This window comes from Arvicola amphibius, chromosome 2 (genome assembly GCF_903992535.2).
Source record: "Arvicola amphibius chromosome 2, mArvAmp1.2, whole genome shotgun sequence".
NCBI classification, from domain to species: Eukaryota; Metazoa; Chordata; class Mammalia; order Rodentia; family Cricetidae; genus Arvicola; species Arvicola amphibius.
Window position 1 is genome coordinate 1,666,449 of NC_052048.2, and position 19,941 is coordinate 1,686,389.

The 19,941-nt window shown below is 42.9% G+C and overlaps 1 pseudogene; it reads right to left on the reverse strand.

Annotated features, from left to right (window-relative positions):
* Positions 1–4,460: 4,460 nt before the first annotated feature.
* On the reverse strand, positions 4,461–11,972 carry LOC119806474 (annotated as a pseudogene).
* Positions 11,973–19,941: the final 7,969 nt, after the last annotated feature.

Below are 19,941 nucleotides of genomic sequence, written 5' to 3' on the forward strand. Positions count from 1 at the left end.
TATCATTTGCATGTTTAAATGCATGAATGTATTTTGAGCTTGAATATTTATTTTAAAAAAATTGGGTCTATATATTTTGCCTGTCACCTCCAAAAATCTGTCTTGGTGCACCTCAGAAAACTCTGAACTAGTAAGTACAGGAGACAGAATATACTGCTGTACAGTCTTTTTGTTATAAAGTTAATCAAATTAGCATCTTTTAAAAAGACTGATCCTTTTTAAAATTGTGTATATGCAAATGTCCATGGAAGTCAAGATGTCAGACTCCTTGGAGCTGGAATTATAGGCAACTCTGAGTTGTCTGAAGTGGGTGCTGAGAACCAAACTAAGATCCTTTCTGAGAGCAATGAAGCCTCTTAAACCCTGACTCCTCTCTTGTAGACTGAAATTTCTGTCCTGCCCAGTCTGTCCAACAGCCATTCAGTCCCAAAGAAACACACAGAGGCTTATATTAATTATAAACTGTTTGGCCTATTAGTTCAGACTTATTATTAACTAGCTCTTACAACTTAAATTAACCCATAATTCTTATCTATGTTTAGCCACGTGGCTTGATACCCTTTTTCAGTGAGGCCTTCTCATCTTGCTTCCTCTGCACCTGGCTGACAACTGTCTCTGCCTTTCCTCTTCCCAGAATTCTCCTAGTCAGATCGGCCCACCTATACTTCCTGCTTGGCTACTGGCTAATCAGTGTTCTATTAAACTAACACGAGTGACAAATCTTTACAGTGTACAAGAGCATCATCCCGCAGCACTCTCTCTAGCCCAGTGACTATTCACTAAACAAGTTATGAAACTTGGGCTAGGAATGTAGCTCAGGGGTAGAGTCCTCGCCTATGAACAAGGCCTTGAGTCTGAGTCCTGGCATTGAAACAAGACATTATACACCTGCCTTTCATAGAGTCCCCAAGTAGTTAAGATCTGGAGGAAAGTTATAATTTTATAGCACCTTGACACATATTCCCATGTGGTGTTTTATGAAATAACTATGCATCAGGAGCCCTTACGTCATGATTTTCATGTACAGAGGTCATACGGTTTTAAATGAGAACTTGAGAGAGTTACAGCTGGCTGGAGTTTTAGAGTGAGTCTTAATAGTCTGGCCTAGCATTTGTATCCGATGTGTCCAGGTTCGGCTGTGTATTTTAGTTGTTTTGAGCATTGGATGTAGAGCATAAACAAATTATAAGAAAACCCCTGATAAATTTTAAAGTTTTGGCATAGGTTCTGCAAACACCTCTAGAGTATAGGCTGCCCACTGCTGCTGTGTCTTCCCCAGAAGTACCATTATCTTAGATTTTATATTTAGTTTTCCTTTTTTATTTATGATTTTAACATGTATGTTTGTGTCCTTAAGAATATATTATATGCTTTATTTTTTAAAGTAAGTATTTGGTTTATTTTATTTTTAATCATGTGCATGTGTGTATTTGTGAGGGGGGTATACACACATAAAAATGGCACCTGTGAGGCCAGGAGAAGGTTCTAGGTCTTCTGGAGCTGGGATGACAGGAGGTTGTGAGCCATTTGATGTAGGTCCTGGGAATTGAACCCAGGTCCTCTGGAAAAGCAGTCAGTGCGCTTAACTGCTGAACCATCTCTCCAGTCCTGTATTGTATGTTTTGAAATGTAAATCACCTGACGCGCCATTCTGTAGATACGTTGCCTTTTTACTCATCTTACTGATTCTGATATTTGTCTGTGGGCTTTAGTTTGTCCACAAGTTTTCTATCAAAGTCAGTTTCCATTCTAAGATCACATACTGCATATATATTGTGCTATAACCATGGGGTAGGCAGCTGGTTTTCTACTGGTCGGTTACAGGTAGTTGTAACTGGAAGTTTCTCTCTGGCCTTCCAGTTCCCAAATAACCACCCAGAGGCTTAATATTAATTGCAAACTGTGTGGCCTACTAGCTCAGGCTTATTATTAACTAGCTCTTACAACTTAAATTAAGCCATTTGTATTAGTTTATATTTTACCACGGGGTTGTTGCCTCACATCTTGCTTTACAGGCATCTGCTGGCATCTCCCTAACTCTGCCAATTTCCAATGTAAGACTTAAATAGAATGTTTATTAAAACATTTGTCATGTGTTCCTTGCTTAATATTGTTTATGCTGGTTGAAATTTTATACTTGATATCTGTTCCTATTGAATATAGTTTTGTATTGGGTTTGGATTGCTCTTATTTAGACAAAAGGGGGAGGTGATGGAGAATCTTTGTCCACCAATCATCTTTAGGAGGTGGGACTAAGTTAGGGTGTGGCTTTCTGGGTACCAGGAGAAAAACCAGGAGGCCCAAAGTTTGTTCTCTCTGTGGTTCCCACTCTACACTGCTGAGCTTGAACTTCCTTGATACTGTTTTGTGAGTTTGCCTCTTATTATTTATACATATATATATATTATAACACACACACACACACACACACACACACACACATATATATATATATATATATATGACCTATCTTTTAGCTAACCTGTTTTTTCTTTTTCTCAATCTGCGACAATTCAACATGGGACAATCAAGCTAGGATAATTCTGGGAAGAGAAAAGGCAGAGATACAGTCATCAGCCAGATGCAGAGAAAACAAAGATGAGAATACCTCACTGAGAAAAGGTACCAAGCCACATGGCTAAACATAGAAAAGAATTATGGGTTAATTTAAGTTGTAAGAGGTAACAACCCTGGGCAATAGGCCAAACAGTTTATAATTAACATAAGCCCCTGTGTATTTCTTTGGGACTGAACGGCTGTGAGGCTACACGGAATGGGGATACATCATTATGGGTCTGGTTGTCTTTCCTATGAATTTTAAAGAGATGTAGCATGTTTTCATGATATGCTATTGGCCATTCAGATGGTCTCTTCAGTGAAGTTCATGTTTTGATTCTTTTGTTCATTTCTTATTGGGTTTTTCATATCTATGTATGCTGGGCTATTGATGTCCAGGGTGTGAGAAAATCATGGCTGGTGTGTTCTCTGTGACAGTATCCACTTCATAGTGCAAACAGGTGAACAGATGAGCCTGTGAACGCTTTCTCGTAGAGTTCACTCACAAATCCAGAAGGAAAGGCATGATCAGGCAAAAACTAAAACAACAAAATTTGGATCCTAAAGTCAGGTGTGACAACTAAGAGGGGAATCTGGTTGGCAGCCTTCATCCACATTCTCTGGAGAAATACGTCTCTTCTTTCTCATTAAACCATAAGAACATGGTTACAACAGCTGTTCAAAGTTATTACATGTATACAAATATAATAAACAAACAGACAAACCCATGAAACTAACCATGAAAACATCTTGAACATGCAGCCCTTCTCACCAATACTTGGACTCTCAGGTTTAAGACAAAATAGCAGATTATAGACACACATTCTCTCTCTTTTTCTGCTACAAAAGTAAATATAAATGAGGTAGATAAAGCCCTCACTTCCAAGATATCTCTGTCCTTCTTTTGTGGCCTTCATAATGGATCTCTCTCTCTCTCTCTCTCTCTCTCTCTCTCTCTCTCTCTCTCTCTCTCTCTCTCTCTCTCTCTCTCTCTCTCGTGTGTGTGTGAGAACTGAGGTAAGGAAATTGAAACAAAGGCAACAGAAAGACCATGGAGCCATGGTAGGAAGAAATGGCCGTGTTGGGAGTTTCTCTCTTAAGAAAGGGTAGACAGAGGCTGCTCATTTGTTTCCTGACCACTCAGACCTGAAATAATCACAAGAAAACTATATTAATTATAACACTGCTTGGCCTATTAGCTCAGGCTTCTTATTAACTACCTCTCACATCTTAAATTAACCCATTTCTATCAATCTATGTATCAGCACAAGGCTGAAGCCTACTGACAGGTACCTTTCTCCTTGGGCAGCTACATGGGCTCTCCTTGACTCCACATACTTTCTCTCTATATCTCTGTTCGGATTTGCTGAAGTACATTAAAACAAAAACAACCACAAGATGAACACAGCATAAGAACCAGCTCTCCCTACACAGATGTCTATTTACTGGCATGTAGCCACCATGGAAGTACACAGCACACAGGCAACCCTACCCTGCACTGGGTTAAGTACTTGTCTCTTCTGCTGTGGTCCAATGAGTCCCAACTGTTTCTTTCTGAAACAAGTGACAGTCTCTGGAAAGAACTGTGAGGTCATACACAACGTCTAGTATATGATTTGACCCAAGCAGCAAAACTGTTTTTCAAAACCTGCTTCTCTCCAAAATTAAAAAAAAAAACTTGTCTGATTTAGTATTTTTTCTTTGTTTTTCAATTATCCTATTTTTTGTATTCATTTTTTGGAAGCAGTATGGCAGCAATCATGACTGTAGGATTGCCCAAGGCTGTGTTCACAAGCATAAACGACATTAGCATATCAAGAACAGAAAAAATCAGGAAGAGATAGATTAAGAAAAAAATGGAAACGAATTTTGGAGTCTTGCCCTGGCTGCATCTCACTTCTGCCTTAGCTGACTGCAATCTTGTTTCCTTCCATAAACTGGGGAAGCTGGTGTTTAGGCATATGGTTGGGAACACTCGGCTTCTTCATGTTCTGGCTCATGCCACTGGCCTGGAAAATGTGGTATTGCTTACCGCAGAGATGGCCCCCAGGGACACAGGCAGAGTGGGGATGCCTCTACTTGGGATCACAGAGGTCTCCTTGGTCTTCATGTCTAGACCGCCATTGAGGACGCTAAAGTACTGGTTCCACACAGCGGGGTCTACACCCACAGGAGTTCCTTGGGAAACATCTCAGATACTCTTTTCCTTCACATCCGGCATAGTCACAGTGTTCTCTATGGTCAGCTGTCTGCCCTAGAAGATAGAATCATTGTTGGCCCAGTGTGTGACATAGTAGATCTTCAGGTTGTGTTTGGTGGGAAGGTCTCCACCACGTATGCTGCGGACAGAAGGTTTTTCTGGCGTGTGTCTACTCGTGGATCTGAAGGGCCCTGGCAGATGAGTTCTTCCCACGCCCTGTGCATCAGTGGCCTGTCAGCGTGGCTGTACTGCTGACAAAGGTGTCATGGTGAAGGGGTCCACAAAGGTGCTGTAAACTTCAACTTGGGTATAGGTGCGCTGAACTCGGATATATGTTCAGGGGAGGTTCGTACAACACTTTTGTTTACAGAGGATGACCTTGTCCTGGACAATGTTGGAGGCTTCCCGTTTCTTTTGCTGGATGGGCCCAGTTGCACAGAGAAGAAGGGACTCCGGAAGAGCATAGAGCCCAGGGTCTGAGGTAGCAGGGTACTTCGGAGACCAGACATGAAGTTGGGGAGAACCCAAGTCCCATCAGACTTCAAGTTGAAGGTTGTAAGAGTCTAGGAAAGTGAGCTTACTGTGGGGGACATACTGGCATGAAGCAGCTTGGTTGTTCCAAGGCATCTAGAGACAGACTAGGCTTGAGGCTTTCTGGGTGGGCAGAGCCACTGCAGCAGGCATCTCATGGGACATATGGTTGCTTAAGGTGATCAGAGTATCCACGCCAGCCACTCCACAGTGGGCACCTGTGTGATCCTTACGTTCACCTAGACTTGGGTTTGTTCTGTGAGTTGGATCATTTGGGGCAGCTGCTGTTGTAGGCAGGATCTGCTTCAGGACCCACAGGATGCTGTAGAAGGTGACTTTGGGTAAATGGCTTATGTCCTGGGGTATGGGTGTTGGGGAGCCACTGTCTTTAAGCAAAGGATGAACTCTGTGCCCAGCTTTTCTTTTGAGTTCCCTGAGCTGATACTGATCTCCTGATTGATGACTGTGTCCTTATTGCTTGGAATGCTGCCTAGTGGCTCAGAATGGCTCTGCAGAAGTCACCCGAAGGCACTGTCTTCTCACTGACATTCATTATGAGGACAGGAGAATTTTAGTGCAACTTTCTTGTGTTCCACAAACTCAGAGAGACTGAAGAACCCAGCACAGCACTTCCTGCAGATGTGAGACTTCTGCTGGGCGTCTTTACTGCAGCTGTGCCCTCTGTCACTTCTTCACCATTCCCTGGGATTTCACTGGAGCACCAGGTGCCCTGTGGCTGCTTGCGCTGCTCCTCCTCCAAGTGGATGTGCTGCAGTTTTGCCTGCAAGTGCCTGGAAATGGTGCATGCATTAGGGTACTTCAAAGAGTCCTGGTGACATGCCTCCTCTCCACCACCAGTTCCTGGAGTGCCTGTCCCAGTAATATCCTGTTTTCTATGTTGTTATCTCATGGGTCATCCTTAGGATCTGAATTGTGTCCTCCTGTTAAGACTTAACATTTATACGTTGAAATTAAATCCAGCATATGCCTGTGTTTGGATATATATATATATATATATATATATATATATATATATATATATATAATTTTTGTTATAGTCACTCCTCCTTACCCCTTTCTTATTCTAGAATAAGTTAATATTCTCTCTGGTGCACATCCTCTTACTAGCTTTTGTCTTCTTCCCCCCTCCTCCTCTTTCCCTCCTCCTCTTCTCCTCATCCTCTTCCTCCTCTACTTCTTCCTCCTCCTCTTCTCCTTTCTCTTCTTCCTCCTCCTCAAACCCTCTTCTTCTTAACTTAACAAGCTTCATTTACAGAAGCATGTGTGAGAGATTATTTTCAGGATCCTGTGTACTTTACTAATGCCTACGCCTTTGGGGAAAATGATATTGCCTTTATGAAAGGTAATTGAAGTGAATTAAAGCCAGTAGAGCAGGTCCTTATGCAATATAAGAAAGTCTCTTTATAAGCAGAAGAGATTTGGACACCGAGGGGATGAGGACAAGGGGAGATGAACACCTGAAATTCATGGAGAGGCATTCACAAGAACTTAATTCTGCAAGGACTTGGATCTTGGATATTTCAGCTCCTGCCTGTGGAACCATGACTCCCTACTTTTAAACTGATTTTTCTGTGCCTACTGGTACTTTGCTGTAGCAGTTTGTACTGACAAATATAATTGTCATTTTAACAAATTCCTAGAACTGGGAAGAATGTCTAAGTCAGTAAAGTGTTTATCTTGTGACCATGAGGGTCTGAGTCCAATCCCTGGGACCCAACTTGTACACAGTAGAGCTGAGGAGGCAGGTAGATCCCTGGGACTCACTGGCTGGCCAGCCTAGCCAACTCATTGAGTTCCAAGATAATGAGAGACCCTGTCCCAAGAAACAAGCTGGACATCCTCTGGGGAGCAACACCTGTGATTGTCCTCTGGCCTTCACAGGCATGGCTACACATGTGCACACATGTCAATTTCTAGGTACGCCATTCATTCTTTCTTCAGGTTCAGAGCTGTCAGAGGCCCTTTATGCTTTTGTAGTGGATATCTAGGGCTTTTGAAGTAACCTGAACACCTGGGGGAACATCTCATTTTAGTGATGTAGTGGGCTAGTTGCTTGTTCTAACATCAGTCCCAAAAGACATGCTCTGGATTTTTTATGAGGTGTATCAAGATCACCTTTGCCCTGCCTTTCATGAATTCTGCATGCAGTGACTCATGGTTCAAATGCCAAAAGGTCACCAATCTTGAGAATTCACATGTGATGTAGAATGATTTCTTCACAGTGAAATTTGGTGTTTTGGAATAAGATACATATCCCATTAAGTCTGTATTCATTTTGAATTGTGAGTTTTTTCTCAGATATGCAACATGCATTTGTTGTCTAGTCTTTTGATGGGAAATGTACATAGGTAAGATAGTTTCCTCCTTCATGAGCAGAAAAATTACCATACATGGTTTAAAACCCAGGGCTGGTGAGAGGGCCAGTGGGTGAGGCTTGTCACCAAGTCTGATGACTTGGGGTCTATTCCTAGGACCCATGCTATGGAAGGAGAGAAATGACTCCTATAAGTTGGTCTCTGACCTCTACACATGTGCTATGGCATGAACATACATGTGTCCCTAGACACACATGAATAAATAAATGTAAAAGAATGCCTAGTTTCTTGTTAAAAATTGAAATTAACAAATTTTGGAGTATACATTGTGTATGTTGGTAGACATGTATATGCTAGTTCATGTGCATGTGTGTGGAGCCAGAAGACACGCTTGGGTATTGTTTCTCCAGAATGCCACTGCCTTATTTTCAAGACAGGGTCTCCCATTCACCCTGAGTTTGCTCATGAGGTTAGGCTGGCTTGTCAGCAAGCTTCAGGGATCTACCTGTCTCTTCCCCAAGCACTGGGATTGCAGATGCATGCCACAATGCTTTCCTATTTTGTGTGGGCTCTGGGAACCCAAATCAGATCCATGTAGTAGCAAACCAAGTACTTTACTGATGCAACTGTTTCCCCAGCACTAAAACCTTAATCCTGTCAAGTTAGTTCTGTTTGTCAAGACTAATCCAACACAAATGCTAATAAAACAGTAGAACATCTTTTGTACAGCGACACATTGTTTCTTTGGTTTTAAGCCATGGGTTCACATGAATACTATTGTTCGTGCTTAGCAATAGCAGCTGGCACTCACTAACTATTTAGTGCCAAGGCAATTAGCGTTTTACACGTGCACCTCATTTGGTTCTTGCAATGATTATATTAGACAGTTATCTAAGGCTTCCACAACAGAATACCATAGAGTGGGTGGCTTGAGTCATGGGGATCTACTCCTCACAATTCTAGAGTCTAAGTGTAGGATGTCAGTGTGGCTAGGTTCTGGTGAGGCCTTTCCTTCAGGTTTGAAGATGGCTGACTTTTTCATCTGTTATTCACACACACACACACACACACACACACACACAGAGAGAGAGAGAGAGAGAGAGAGAGAGAGAGAAAAAGAGAGAAAGAGAGAGAGAGAGAGAGAGAGAGAGAGAGAGAGAGCAGGGAAAGAGAACAGGGAAAGAGAGCAAAAGAAAAATGGAAGGAGGGAGAGGAAAGACATAGAGACACTGACTCTCTGGTACCTTTTCTAATAAAGGTGCCGATTCTTCTGCCTCAGCTTTCCCAGTTTCCCAGTAGCTGGAATTATAAACACATGTATGGTAGTTTGAATGTGATTGGCCCCCATAATCTCACAGGGAGTGGCACTATTAGGAGGTGGGCTTTGCTGGAAGGGGTATGGTCTTGTTGGAGGAAGTGTGTCACTGTGGAGGCTTTGAGGATGCCCATCTCAGGATACCACCCATGTGTCTGACTTCCTGGTGCTTACAAGATGTAACACTCTGAGCTCCAGCACCATGTCTGCCTTCATGCCACCACCGTTCTCCCTGTCATGATGATCATGGACAGAACCTCTGAAACTGTAAGCAAGCCACCCCAATTAAATGTTTTCTTTATAGGAGTTGCTGTGGTGATGGCGTCTCTTCACAGCAATAAAACCCCAAACTAAGACACCATGCCACAACACCCATGAATAATGAATATATTTTATTGGCCACCATATTTCTTTGCAAAGAAAATCTGCACATGCATGTTAAAATTTTAAACTATAATCACAAGGCTGTAAATGTTAGCATATTTTTGGTTTTGGTTATGAACTCCAACTAAATAAGTATGATAAATGCATAAATGTATGGAAATATTGCCAAAAATACAGATTCTTTAGTCTGTCTAGATTCAAAAACGCAGGTTTGGTCACCTTGTACAGTGTTCTTAACTTCTGTATATCCATCAAGTCTAGCTCATAGACTCATCTGTCCTGAAGATTTATTTTATTTTCAGTTGTGCGTATATGTTTGTCTGTGTTCAGTGTGTACACATGAGTCTGGGGCCCAAGGAAGCCAGAGGCATCATCTCCACTTGGAGGTGGAGTTCCAGATAATTGTGAGCTCTTTGATGTGGGTACTGGGAACTTAACTTGGGTCCTCTGTAAAAGCAGCAAGTTGTCTTAATTGCTGACCCATTTCTCCATCCCTCTTAAGAGATTTTGCTAGGTTAAAATATGTACTGGAGTTAGGACCCACAGTAAGCACCGTGTTTGCTCTTATTCTTGTGTTGTTGCTTACACAGAGACAGTAATCATCAGTTGCTAGGGAGAGTCAGCATGTGGGCCACCCGAATGTTCCATTTTAACCTGCACGAGCTTATGCACATTTGTGTGTATCCCCCCCGCCGTGTGTGTGTGTGTGTGTGTGTGTGTGTGTGTGTGTGTGTGTGTGTAATCGGGCTGGAGTAAGAATTCCCCACTTAATGTATAAAAAGATCACTGAATTAGGTTTCCATCCTAACGAATCACTTGCCTTCTCATTTCTGTGCTCCTCGGCCTTACCTGACGTCCTTCGCTGACCGTCACTTTCCTTTGAGCCACACAGGTTTATGGATTTTCTGTCTGCTTGGCACCTCAGGAGGCTTTCGCCCTATGAGGTGGTAGATCTTTGTGATGTTCTAGAAGAGGGGAAAATTGACCTTCCTTTAATAAACTGGTAGAAATGGCTCCTGGGAAAGAAGCCACAAGGGTCGTGGACCATGGCTTTCTCAGATTGATCAACCACTGACATCCTGTCTGTGAGCGAGTCCATGGGTGACCTCTGGAGAGCTGTCTGTGTGGTCCCTGTCACCACGCCAGCATCTGTTACCCTGAGCTCTCTATTCTGTTTCCCACTTAGAGCGGCTCTATTAACAAACTGGAACAGACGAGGCTGGGGCTGGGAACAAATGTTATTACGGTTGGACATGTACCGTGGGTTAAATGTTGTCTCTAGGGATCAACTTGTCTAACACTTTTATATAAAAATGAGTCTTCACATGCGATGTGATAGTCTCCCTTGTTCCTTTATGTTGTAAAGTGAATGATGGTTTTGTTCTTCGGATTCTTGCCCAGGTAGCTTTTTGTCTTGTTTTGTGTTCTGTTTTCATAGCAGGCTGTGACAAATGTCAGAGGATCTGAGTAGAGCCCCCAGAAGCAGTGCATGCGGTTGAGTGGCCTTGGAGCACCTTGCTGAGTACACCCAGGCGTTCACGCTGCAGGTGGCCCCTCACCCCTCTGCCTGTTTCCCACATGGGTTCCATAGATATCTTTAGCCTTTTTTAAAAAAAAATCCCGGCTCTGCCCCATCGTAGATGTACTGCCATAGGTAGGTTTTAGTTTGAGTTAAGAAAACAACCAAACAACAACAGCAAAAAATTCCACTCACCAATATCCTAGAACAGTGCATTAAAAATCTGCGTTAGAGCCGGGCGGTGGTGGCCCACACCTTTAATCCCAGCACCCAGGAAGCAGAGACAGGCAGATCTCTGTGAGTTTGAGGCTGGCCTGGTCTACAAGAGCTAGTTCTAGGACAGGCTCCAAAGCTACAGAGAAACCCTGTCTCGAAACAAACCAAACCAAAATCAAAACCAAAACAAAAGAACAAAAAATTTAGTGTTAGAATTCACAGTACAGTGCCAAAATACCTCAGTGGGTTGAAGAGCTGAAAAAAACCAAAATCTGTTTACTATGCTTGCTCTGTCATCTAAAGCAACCCACAAATGTAGTAGCTCCCCGGTGAACAGTGAATACTTCCCTTTCTTTGCTGGCTGATTAGCTTTCATGTCTCGTGCACTGACAATAATCTTTTAAGGGTTCAGCTAGGTTACACCAAGGACATCTGAAGTCCAGGTTAGTGACAAACACTGGGTTCAGTATTTTTTGGTCTTAGGAGAATTGGCAACAGCCTTAGAAAAAGAGCTGCTTCCGACTAATTGGAAGCAGCAGGGAGAGGTTCCTAGTGCCAAGTGGCTTACAAGGGCCCCTGTATCATATCCAGTTCCTGCAAATGCAGCAAGGTGGTGCAGGCTGGGTTTGGAGCAGCCAGTCTGGGAGCCTTACCTCTGTGACAGTTGCTGATTGAATCAGGGGAACAGAAAGGGACTCTAAAGTCTGTTTGTGTCTTCTCAGAGATGGAATATGTTTCTGTGCTAGAAACCGGGGTAGCGCCTGCAATGTTGCCACAACAACCTCTCTTGAATAGAATAACCATCAGGATAATGGTCCTTTTCCCAGCAAATGAGCCTCTTTGTGCTTGTTCAAGATAGCTTGCCTTCTGCCAGGAGTGTCTTATGTTTCTGTGGATAACTTTCTTGGCAAACATTTTCACAGAAAGGCATGACATTCAATAGCAGCCTTTGCCTTTCTTTGTGTTTTACGAATCTTATATTACATATCACAAAAGTTCATCTTACAGGTAGCATAATAAACACTGAGTTGTTATTTTTGGTGTGTGGCTGTGTGTGTGTTTATACGTGTGAAGGTGCATGGGTGTGTGTAGGCCAGAAGACATCCTTCAGGGGCTGTCCATCTTGGCTTTTGAGACAGGGTCTTCTGCTGAACCCAAGGCACCCAATTGGGTAAAACTAGCTGGCCAGTGGACCCTAGGGATCATCCTGTCTCTACCTCCCTAGTGCTGGGGTTACAAGCTTGCACCACTATTTCTGGTTTTTAAAAATACTCATATTTCATCTGGTGGCTGAACTCAGTCTGCAAGGCAAGCACTTTACAGACTGAGGTCATAGCATTTAGTTTTAAGTTTAACCGAGAAGCTTGGAAGGCAGGTAGAAGAGTGTAGGGATGTTATTCTCTCATGCCTGGAAAAGGGGAGAGGATGGGCATTCTCAGTCCAGGGTATGAGCGGTTTTAATCTCTTTTCTGGTTTGTCTTTCTCTTGGACATCTGTGAAATCTTCCTGTTTCTTACTGTCACCACCGTCATGTCTCCGGTTCTGCCTCTCTCCCTAGTGCACACATTGCTCCATTTTTCTCTCTTTCCCTCCTTATGATGGAGTTTTGCCAAACTCAGTTCATCAGGCTTAACAGCAAGCACCTCTACTTTTAAGTCACCTTGCTACCCCATTGTTTTTACACATTGTGTCAAATATTGTTCTAAATGTTTTACACAGATTATCTTATTTAATATGCACACAGCCCTGTGCCGTCAGGATCACCATCCTGTCTCCTTTTTTACAGAACCAAGAAGGGCTAGCAGGTACAGGCACAGATCTTCTTTGCCTGACTGGGGAAGATCCAGGCATTGTATCCCACTAGCTTTGCTTCATGGTCACTCGTTCTCAGACCTCTCCATGACAAGACTTCTCAGAACTCTGACCCCCCTCATCTTTGGTTGTGAGACTTCATAGTTGTACTTTTTTCTTTTTTAAAAAAATAGATTTAATAAAATTTGATACTTTGGTTCTGCAAGTGAAATCGACTACAGTGTGAAGAGAAGCCAACTTGCTCTTTTCTGCTGATTCTCCTCTTTGCTTTAGATTCATTTGGCTCTTCCTTACCTCCAGAAGTGTCTTTCTCCAGCTGCTGGTGGTTTTTAGGTCATAATTCTGTTTTGTATTTGAAGTTACAATCCTGTCTTCCATAGTTATGCCACATACAAACAGCCTTGATGGATTGGTTTGATTTCTAGAAAGAATGGGGAGAGCATGTGTAGGGGGTTTGTAGTTCCTATCAGCAATTGTATTTTTGAGGAATTATTGTACACAGAGCATCTCGTCAGACTTGAACTCTTGGCAGAAACATCACTTGATTCATAAGAATGCTAAAATAACGTTGTGCTGACTTCGCCCTCAAGCTACAATTTATTTGCAAACATTCTAAACATCTTTGACGAATCTTTCTTTTCTTTTGAAAATTTCCCCAGACTCCAGAACAAGTAGAGAAAAATCTGTTCTAGATTTATGCCAGATTCTTATGGATCTGTGTTTTCAAGGGAAAAAAAAATCTTTTCTTTAAAAATCACGAGGTCAATAAAAATTCGCTGTTTGGAGTGTACCATAGCCCCGACTGGAAAGCTCAACCTCCTGCGTGAGGAGACTGCAAAGGGAAAACCAATCACACACGCTCCGTGAGAGTTTCATCACTCTTTGAAAGTATCTCCCAGGCTGGACGGAAAACTGCGGGAGGCTGGGGTCCCCACTGTGTTGAGTATACTGTCTGTCTCATGGCAGCCGCTCTGAATGACGTTGTTGAGTGAATACATCTCTGTACCCCCCTCTGAACCTGTCTTCAGAGGCTCCTTGGGTATCTTTCCTAAGTAATCGGCACGGACACATGTGCTATAGGGATCGATGACCCTTAGGAAGCTTCCAGTTCTGCAGAGGGAAAGGAAGGATCAAACCTCTGCTCCCCAGCACTGTGGGTAATCGGAGGGGAGGGGGGAGGCAGAAGGAAAGGAAGACTTTTTTAGGGAGGTGGGACTTTGAGGGGCGGGAGTAGTGAGGAGAAAACATTTCAAGGTCATCTGAAGAACGTGACCAGCAAAGGTCGGGGAGGACCACGGGATGCCGGGACCAGTCCAAAGAGGGCAGCGAGAAGGTCAGGGACTTAGAGGCCCTCCGCCCCCTCCACACACACATTGGCCACGGTCTTGGGTGCTAAAATCACAGGCTTTGTTGATGTCCACGGTTGAAGGACTGGGATTAGGTCCAATGGGGAGGAGGCAAGGGCTGGTGGAAGGCATTTTCAACAAGAGTTAAGGGCAGCAACAGCTCCGAAACACCATTCTAAAGCCGGTAATGCCCGGTTGCAGAACAGACTTGGATGGGGGCGAAAAGGGAAGAAATTGCTAACAAATTACGTCATAGTAGCCTAGCAAACCCTGTTCTAGAGGGAGACAGGATACCTCAGAGCTGCTCAGTGCCTGCTTTCCCATAGGCTTCATGGGAAACTGAATTAGCCCAGGCAAGAGCAGAGGAAGGAAGGCGCCTGCAGAGGGGCTTTTAGGGTTGGGCTGCGGTGCACACATGGCTGATGTCCCAAGGCAACCCGAGATACCCCAAGCCCACTTGCTACAGATGTCGGAGCAGTTAGCAGGGATTCCTTGCTCTGGTTCTCACAGATGTCTACCTCAGGAAACCCTACAGGCCTCACTTCAAAGGTTACCTTCTTGAGAAAAAGAGCCCGGTACACACAGCGCGTGCATCCTTCGCCGCTTGAGTCCCAGGCTTTCCACAAATATGAAGTCCACCTTTTTCTTTTGATGCTGCTTCCTTAAGCCACAGATTTACCCATTATGTTTGTTCCCCTGTACTTTATTCTTTTTTTGAGGTGGGGGAGCTTCACGATTTACAGATAAACAGCCAGAACAAGACAGATAGCAACAACAAAGCCAGGAACAACAAAACAGGAGGTACAGAGATGGGAGGTACTTCCCAGCATGAGAAAGCACAGCGGGGTACTGATGTTTGCTGAAATTCTCCCTGGAGTCTCCAGTGGTGTCAATACAATTCTGGGAACTAGCAAACTGGTTCTAACAGAAATAATCGTTGGTAGGGACTGCGGTTTCTAAGTGTGGGGTTTCCAGAGCCATCTGCTTTAGAGCCTTCTGAAGCACTCCAGGCATCTCAGTCCCTTCCCACACTGCTGCGGAGAAGCTGGATTGCCTCTGGAGGTAATTACTTCAGACTGAGCTTTAGCGCTAATGGTGCTACCTCATTAGCACCATGGCTTGGAGCAAGCGGGCGGCTACTTTCAACGGGTTTTGGATGGAGCTGAAATTAAAGTGGAATTGTTGGGCAGAACTATTTTATGGATGTCCTCACACAGAGGGAACTGGAAGGATGTTGTGCCCCTCCCATCTCGTCTCATCTAAGCCTTGCTTTCTCTTTTTACAGTGCCAGGGTGGATTTCAGCCTCCTTCCTCCAGATGTGCCTTTCTCCAGCTGTTGGTGATGTTTGGGTCATGAGTCTGTTTTATATTTCAAGTTACAATTCTATCTTCCACAGTTATGCCGCACACAAACAGCCTAAATGGGTTGGTTTTATTTTTAGGAAGTATAGGGAGAGGATGTGGAGGGGCATCCAGTTTCCATCAACAATTGCCTTTTTTGAGGAATTATTGTGCACAGAGTATCCTATTAGTGCTTATGTTCTCTCGTCAGACTTCCCAGGATCTCAGCCACAAACAGGATCCTTGTCAATATCATGTTAACAAGAGAATATCTACAAAGATGTTGAAGACATTTGCTTGTTCATTCATGCATGTGCAAAGCTTGTATGCTGTTGGAAGAAGGCTTGAGGTCACAGAATTGAAAAATGCCATGAAGGAATGCTGTATAACAGCAATCCCTACCTCTGCAGATGCAAGGAGACAGAAAACATGTTAGAACAGATGGCAAGAGTTGCCACGGAAGGCTTTTGATATTTATTATGGATTCTCTGGATGAGTGTTGTTAACCGAGAAACTAATGAGAATGATATATGGTCCCGGAAGATCTCTCTGGAAGCATGATTGGAGATAATGGTGGGTCTAGAAATGTGGCAAAGCAAATTAGGACGTAAGAAGACAGTACATCAGAGCCCTTTGAGATGGGACAGGCCCCACTGATTTGAGAGCAGCTGGGTGAGTATGATACCAGTTTAAACTTTCTTTCCCTGCCATTTGCCCTAAAGATGAATTAAAACAACCAAACACGTGTCGGCTCTTGAAAAGAAATTAACCTTGAAAATAAGATTTTGATTGAAATTTTATTTTTTTAAGATTAGATTTGTCTCATTTGTTCAATTAAACATGAAGCCTCTACAAATGAAATTTGAAGACTTTCATCGGCAACATTTTATGCTTTAAGAGAGCCTTTTCCTCCCATGCAAGATTTTGCTTATTAATAAGATTCATAGGAATTCAATAAAAGTTGCTTTCATCATTACTCCAGACTCTCTCAACGGTTGAGATACCCATTTAAAAATAAAAATGAGTAGAAAGCAACCCAGGAACTCAAACGAAAGCAATAAAATCTCGTAAGGATGTAGAGAGGAAAGGATTCATGTGAGCAGAGGTGCATTAGTGAACAGAGGAGAGAAATTCATGGGCTTTGCCCTGCAGCTGTGACCTGGCTTTTGAATTTGTTAGAACAATTCCTTACTCCACATCCAGTTCTTCCTGTTCTTCTCCTATTCTTGCTTAGAACAAATAGAATCTTTCTAGGTTGAGCTTTGTGGGTAGGGGGCTCCATAGTTGAAGAATCCACGTGTCTACATAAGCAGGTTTGATGGGAGATCTATAATGTTGCTTATGAAAAGGTAAAAACTTGATTTTCTGTATTTGTCCCAGTAAGGCTGCAGGGATTTTCTCAAAGGAATGTTCCTGGACCTGTTATTCAGGGCTGGAGAGCACAGGGTTGGTTCACGCTTGAGATTTTAACCCTCTGCTCCCCCAGATTCTTGGCTGTGCAAATCCTCAGGCTCTGAGGATTCATGAAGATGCTCATTTATACCATCTAGGAAGACTGTGAGATGCTGTCTTTGCCTGGATGCTTGAACATCAAAGGTCTGTTTCAGTGTCTTGAGTCTAGAATGGCGGTGTGGAAGTGTAATTTTGTTGTTGTTGCTTTTTTGTTGTTGTTATTTGTTTGCTTGTTTGTTTGTTTTGGGAAGAGGGTATGGTTAAAAAATTGAGATAAGGAATCTAAAAGGAAAATGTTTTCCTGAGTTTTATAAGGAGCAAATCATTAGGTTCTATGTATGAGATAAGTTCAGAGCTCAACAATGAATCACATGTATGCAGGACACACTTGAAATATTGTTGCCAAAGTTCTGTAACCCCCACATTCGATTATATGAGCCCTATATGGTGGCGACTCCCAGAATAAGAAGTGGATGTCGGAAGATCTGTGGGTGCTGCACTCATAAACATCCACACTCAGACACAAATAATTAAAAATAAAAATAAGTAGACCTTTATTGGGGGATTGAAAAGACATCAAACATCAACAAATAAAAAATGAAAAGAAGGAAAAGGTGAAACCCGTGCTGCGTGTGGTTTCAAAGGTGACAGAAAGTGGCCATGGCCCGCGGCAGAGGACTAGCTCGCAGTAGTAGATATAATCTGACAATGGTGTACCAAAGTGATTTCAAGAAGAAAGGGTAGATTTGACAACAGATCACTTGGTGAGAACTGGATACCTTATGAGAGACAGAATGTAATTCTCAATCCCTTCCCTCATATCATATTTAGAAGTTAATCCCCAATGGATACGGCATCTTGATCATTTTGGGGGTAAGAACGATTGTTATACAAATTAGCATATGTACTTGCACATAGATATGCTCACACACACAGGTGCGCACACACACAAACCCAAGTACATGCCACACTGTTGCACCCTTGCAAGATGTACCCATTATATCCAAAGCGGAACATCCCAAATCTCCACCCACAGGTGAGCATATAAACACACTGGCACAGCCTTGTGATGAGGCCCATGCTCAGCAAGATAAAGCTACAAATGACAGACACACAGCAGCGTGGGTGAGGACTGAAGAAGGCGCTGAGCAAAAGAAGCCAGAACCCAAACACTGTGCTGTATAGGATTCTAGAACATTGAGGCCATCTCTACTGAAAGCAGCTCAGGGTCTGCCTGTGGCCAGGAGTCTGAGGATAACTACATCAGGACGGACCGGAAGGAGCTGCAGGGGCTGATGAAAGTGTACTGACTGCTACAATGTATTTGAACACTTACAATGTATGCGTTTTATTATGTGTGATTCTTGCTCATAAAAACAATTCCAAGTGCAAAAATAACCACACATGCACATTTTAGAGTTTTATCTGGTCTTTTTAAATAGGTAGAACTAATGCTTATAGGTAGCCCTGTGCCATACATCCTTGCGGGAACTCATTCTGCCAATAGCCTTGGGGCAGCAAGTTCTAGGGTGTGGTCTTGTCTGCTACTGTGACAACTGATCAAGCTGAGGGGAAAGGCTCTGGCTTTCTTGTTCTTACTCTGTTTGACAGGGTCAGAGACCAAGGGGAGGAGAAGCAGTGTGGGATAAGAGGTGCATTTGCTTTGCTTTGTATCTTTGACTTCGTCTTTCCATTGCACCCCTTAATAAATTGGTTATTATACTTTTGTTGGTTCTTGCATCTCTATATAGTTATAGAGTAATGAAAAACCCTCTGCTCAGCATTGTAAGCTTGGCTGAGTTCAGTTTCTGAAGTGTGGACCTCCAGGGATGGAGATGTAGCGCTGTTGTGGGTCTTGTCAAGCTCATACTAGCCTTGAAGTCCACTCAAAGGAACCTCTACTGTCAGTATCCGGGAGTCTTGCACGGTGCTGAGTAAAACCTTTGAGATCTATTAGACTGTGCACACTTGTTTATTCTGAACAGCTGTAGAAGTTATTGGACACATCTCTTTTCTTTTTCTCCTTGTAACTTTAATAAAATGTAAGCATAAAAAATGTTATATTGGTTGGTTTCAATCTGATGAAAGAATTTGACAGCTATAAAGGGTGAATGAGAAAACTTTAGTTCTATTTTCAGAATGAATGAGCTGAAACCAGTTAATGTTTATTTTCCACGGGAGACATGCTTGCTTTTGATTAAACTTTTTATACACAGTGGATGTGTGATGGATTCCAGGATGTGTTCTGGGAAAGATGGAGCTCTTCTTTCTTTCTTCGAATCTTTAAGTTCTGACTCACTGAAAGATGGTGATGTAGTCCCACGTTTTTAAACTTCTAGAATGTGAAATGGAAATGTTTCAGAAGGGTTTGATTTAGGCCTGAGTTCAAAGTTTATATATATTTTAGACAGGGTCTTGCGCTGCAGTTCAGGTTAGCCTTGAACTCACAGTGATCCTCCTGCCTCAGCCTCCCTAGTACTGGGATGACAGTGCATGCCACCATGTCCTGTTTGATGTGTCTTTAGATAACTAATTAAAAGTAAGACCTTGCTAATAGACCATTAGAAGATAGTGTGCGGTTGGTTATTTTTGTCCATAAATCCTATTATTGAATTCATGGTTGAATTTGTTACTTTTCTTATTGTGAAAAGATACTTTAAAAAAGTTCTTAAGGAAGTGTGTGGGCGTACAGTTTGAAAGTATCTTCATGGCAGCAGGATAGTGAGCATGTTGGTTTTTACTTTTTGGCTCTTAGCTCTTTAGGGGACCCGTCACCCAGCTCCCAAATAATCACGCACAGAGACTTATTCTTTCTTATGAATGCCAGGCCTTAGGTTGGCTTGTTGCTAGCCGGTTTTTCTTAGATTATCCTGTCTAATTTTGCCTCTGGGATTTTTCCTTTTCTGACTTCTCTATATCTTACTTTCACACTT